Here is a 5,297-nt window from a genome sequence, read left to right on the forward strand (position 1 = left end):
ATATTTCAAAAAGGGCCTAGATTTATTTAAATAAAATTTTAGCTCTCAGAGGTGATGACGAAATATATATCATACGATACTGTAGCATTGCCATAAATCGGCCTATATCCAGAGGTGGGCAGTCGGTACTTAGAAAATACCGTCGGTTTCGGTATTCGGTATTATTTAAAATAAAATTAGTTCGATACTTAGTCGGTACTCGGTACCGGTACTTTTTGTGAAAAGATGCCGCCGCAAACACAATGTTTGCCGCTATTATGCCCCGATAAAGTTACTCCAGGTCAAAGAAGCTTCAATATAATCAGTATATAGTATATACAGTTGTCATTTTTGTGTAACCATTGTTGAACTCAATTTGAAGAGGTTCAGTGTTAAGATAGACAACTTTATTGTCATCTTCACAAGACAATAAGCCGTCAAGGTGAACAATTATATCTGTGGGTGAGAAAGGCAGACAACGACATCATGAGACTCATATATCATCATCCGCAATAAACATTTCAACAAGTAATTATTGTAGCGAAGTGGGTCAACCTCTCAAGTTCAGGTGCCATATACCCACTTTTCATTACATACTTGTTAAAATTTTGAACTAATCACATGAAAAGTACCGAATACCGGGACTGACTGAAATTTCTTGAAAAAAGTAATTCGGTACTTTTTTTCAAAAGTACCAACGGTACCGTTAACGGTACTGAAAAAGTACCGCGATACAGTAATTCGGTAATATAGTACCACGGTACTACCCATCTATGCCTATTAGGGATGTGCCGCGAGGAAGATTATTCGGGTTCGTGCGAACCCGAATATCATGAAGGTCGACACGAACGAATCCCGAATCTATTCGTATTAGAACCAAACAATAAAATTTCCTCCAAAAGTTGTCAAGTCTTGCTTCTAAAATGACGTAATCGATAATCTAATCGCTTTCTTTCGAAAAATAGTGTTTAAAAAACGATAGAAAAAGCAAAATCGTTAGGAAAACGTACTTCATTGTACGTACTGCTGACTCTAGTTTAGCGTTGTCGGGAAACTAGATTATCATTTTTTACGAAAATTTGTAAATTTATAAGTAATATTGTATTCGGGTTCGCCGTTGTTGGTATTCGTGTTCGCCCGAATCTTCCATAAAGGCGATATTCGGCGAATCTATTCGGGTTTGGGTTCGTATCGGCCCATCCCTAATGCCTATACCTTTATGTGAAGCAAATCAATTTTGTGTGCCATGCTCGCCATGATGATATGAAGTCACGTCTCACATACGCCAATGCCGTATAATTGTGTGGCGCGTTTTCGCATTTTCTTATAGTTGGGGCTAAGTTTGACAGTTACCATCGTAAAGGTTAAGAAATTGTTTTTAATATGGATAAATAAAAATGCGAGGGCACTCGGCTCGATTTTTCAGCAGAATTGCTCAAAAATTTGGTTGAATATATTATATTATAGCGCAACGAATAAAATTACGCTATATTTATGGGTTGAGTTGTTCCTTGTACTCCACTGTGGCTAACTTGACATTATTTTATTAATAAATAAAATGTGCCGAAGGACAGATATAACCTGACGCGAAGAGACGTTTTAAAAGAGCGTTTGTATGCCTCCTTGTCTAAAAGACGGCTGAATCGACATGCAAACAGCGAATAAAATAAAAAACACAATACTTTTTTGAGCAAATAATCGTGGTGTCCTGCCGCTTTCTAGCAGACAGGGTGGTGAACGCTACAACATAAAGCATGATGATATCCTGGTGGGCTTACGTACTCTGGTCGATCAAGTACCTGTTTAATTACTATAAATTTGTATATTTTTCTATGGTTGGAGCTAAGTTTTAAAGGAAACATCCTAAAAGTAAAGAAATTGTTTTTAATATAGGCAAATAAAAAACTGGGCCCACTCGGCTCGATTTCTTAGCAGAATCGCTCAAAAATTACAGTGTATTTTCTCATTGAGCGCATGATGATATCTCGTCACGCAGATGGCGAATCGATCTTGTATCTCTTAATTATGCAGTGTTAAAAGATTATTTTAATACTAACAGCTTAGAGTTTTTTGATATGTTTAACATTTTATTCCTTACAATTTACGTTACAGTATTTGGCTATAGTTCATGCTTTACCATTTGTTGGGATTCATGGCAGTGTCGCGTTGCTTTTTTGTTGTTTTGGATTTTATGATCTTGCAAGGATTCTGGCAGAATGCCGGTGGTCAGTTCTAATGCTTTTCATGAGCTTCAGTGCCCTACTTATGGTGCTTTATTTTGCACTTAATGACTTGGACAGAACTTCTGTGCACTCAATATTGTATTGATACAAAGATTGACTCAGTCAAGCTGTGTTCATTACCGTTTAATTGCGCACCTACATGCTTCTTAGCATTTTTGCGTACCGCACTTGTCATTTTTGCTTATTTAGCGAACCCAAGATTTTGCTGAAAACGGCCATACTCTGCAGTCCGGCCAACCAGGAAGCTGAGAACTGCCCCGGTAGTTGTGCATGGGCCCTATAGACCTACTTTCATGAGAAGTGAGATTTTTGGCCGTTGTAGAAAGCATTGTGAAAGCGTTGTGAAAGCAGCTTTATCGACATGGACGCCGAATAGTTTACTCATCGCGCTAATTTGTAATAAACAAAGAAAAAGTGGTTGTTAGAACGCCAAACTTTCCGGATGTCCTTATAACTTTGTGAAAAGAAATCTGAATATGGTTGAACATTACTTCTGCACAGTTGGCTTATCTCTATCATTTATATCATATATGTAGATATATAGGCTTTACCACATTTCAAACTGTATATAAATGCAAAGACTTGCAGTCAGTAGTTATCTTGGGTTTGCTTCCAATCGCTAAGTTTGAATGCATGATTTAAAATCTGTACTTTACAGATACTTTGTTATGTGCTTTTGATCCTTGCTGAGCAGGGGATTTCTTTCCCCAAAGTTTTCCAATATCAGGTTTGCTGCCCAACTGTCAAGGAATCCAAACTGGACTAGGTTTTGAAAATGGAATAACTTTCAACAATGATTAACTCTTGTAAGCTGTATCAACTTTGCATTGTAGCATACCGCATTGTACCGCTGCATTGTAGCTTAACAAAACACTCATTTCGTTTTGTAATAGCTTACCGTCAACCGGGGCTACTTTGATTTTGGGGGCTACTATGGTAATGCTATCATAGCCTCGTCCAAACAGGCTATAAGCGTAATGTTTTGCGGAAATGCTGCAGGGCAGTTTTTGCCACCAATGACTGTTTATAAGTCAAAGAATCTTTATGCAGAGTAGATTCGAAATGGACCCCAAAATGCTTTATACGACCATTCCGTGAGTGGTTGGTTTGACACTTCCTTGTTTGAAAAATGGTTTTTTGGTTTGTTTCTGGAAGCTGTCAAGGACACTCCAGGTACCAAGATTATTCTGGGTGACAACTTGGCCTCTCATTTTAGTAAAACAGTCTTAAAGGCTTGTAAGGAAAATGACATTAAGTTTGTTAGCCTGCTTCCAAATGCAACTCATCTCCTTCAACCATTGGACGTCAGTGTCTTTGGGCCAGGTAAACGAATGTGACGTCGAATTTTAGCAGAATGGAGGAAAGAGAGTCGTTCCAAAAACTCCATTCCGAAGAATATTTTTCCTATTTTGCTGAAAAGACTCTGTGATGGGTTGAACGAAAAGCAGCAAAATTTGGTCGCAGGGTTTAAAGCCTGTGGAATTTTCCCAAAAGACCGAGAGCAAGTGCTGAAGCGACTGCCACCTGCCAATTCTCAGCCAGTTCAAGAAGTGCTTGGTAATGCAGTCGCCACAATGCTTGAGGAATATATTTCACCAAGACAAACAGCATCAAGAAAACGTGGTCCCAAGATAACTCCAGGAGCAGCAATTTCATCATGTGATATTGCTGATTTAAATTCATCTCGATCTGATGCAAGAAAACGCAAACGTGCTGCTGCAGAACCCAATGATTCCAGTGAAGATGAAGGGGAAGTTTGCGTCATCTGCAACCTCTTGGACCCTCCACGAGGTAGAAGCAGAGATGTGGATTGGGAGGGATGTGACAATTGTGATTTGTGATATCACAAAATCTGCCTCAGAGACAATGGTGGATTGAATGTCTCCGATTATTGCAGCTGTGCTTAACAATGTTGTTTTGACACTTATGTTTTTTATTGAGCTGTGATGTTTTGTTTAATGCATAAAACTATTAGAAAAGCCCCAAGGGAGGGCTACAACGAACATTTTAGGTATTTACAATGAATTATCGTAGTAGCCCCAACCCAGGGGCTACTACGATAATTTTTTAAAGTTGAATAAAAAAAGTGTGATAACATAAAAATGAATTTTTTCTATTTTTTTGAGAAGCTTAGGACCAAAGTGTTACTCATTCAAGAAACAGACCCTTTTTGAGCTACATGTGAAAGAGGAGGCAAAGAAATGTCCTGAATCTTATCATAGTAACCCCGGTTGACGGTAGTTGCTAATCCATTTTGAACTGTTAAGTTTGAAAAGTGCATGTTTGCATAATTAGGCTATGTTTCAATAAAAATTTTTGACAGTTACCCTGTAAAGTAAAGATTAACTATTTATCTTTTGATTCACTTATCATATTTGTGATAGCCTTATGATATCAGTTTTAATTTTGAAAATGTTACATTTGTTCAATTTTCATGCAATAGTTTGTTGATGCTAAACTTATTGAGTGTTTCTAAACTGGTAGTACTAATATTGCAGTCTACTGCTTATTCAATTGTACGATTGCTTTGATTTTTTTGCCAAAAGTTTTACACATGGAAAAGGGTAACCAAAACTTATGCGACATGTAATCCTCATTTCATAGCCATGTTTATTAGCAGTTTTCTTTAACTGGACTATTGCTTGTGTTGAGATACAAAAAAAAATTAATTTGTATGCACACTAAGTTTGGAAAATGTATCTGACATTTGTACATAAAACTTCCACTAATTAATTATATCATTAATTCTTCATTATATAAACAGTAGTCTATTTTTTGTATTCAGTGTAAATATATCACTTATGAAATTTAACAATATGTATTTTATTCAAACTGTTTCACTAATCTCTTTTAAAATTGTACTGCTGTACACCACCACATTTTCCCAGATGCAGATATTGCTTCGGAGTATTTTTTGCAGTGACTTTTTGAAAGAATTGCTTTAAGAAAGGCCGTCTGCTGCTATTATAACCCAGTTGTTGGGGGAACCTAAAAAGAAGAGACTTGCTCTTTATTTTATGATTACACTACTGGTATAGTAGAACTTTAACGGTTTTAATTTAACTTATTTTCAAG

This window comes from Clavelina lepadiformis, chromosome 3 (genome assembly GCF_947623445.1).
Source record: "Clavelina lepadiformis chromosome 3, kaClaLepa1.1, whole genome shotgun sequence".
Taxonomy (NCBI): Eukaryota; Metazoa; Chordata; class Ascidiacea; order Aplousobranchia; family Clavelinidae; genus Clavelina; species Clavelina lepadiformis.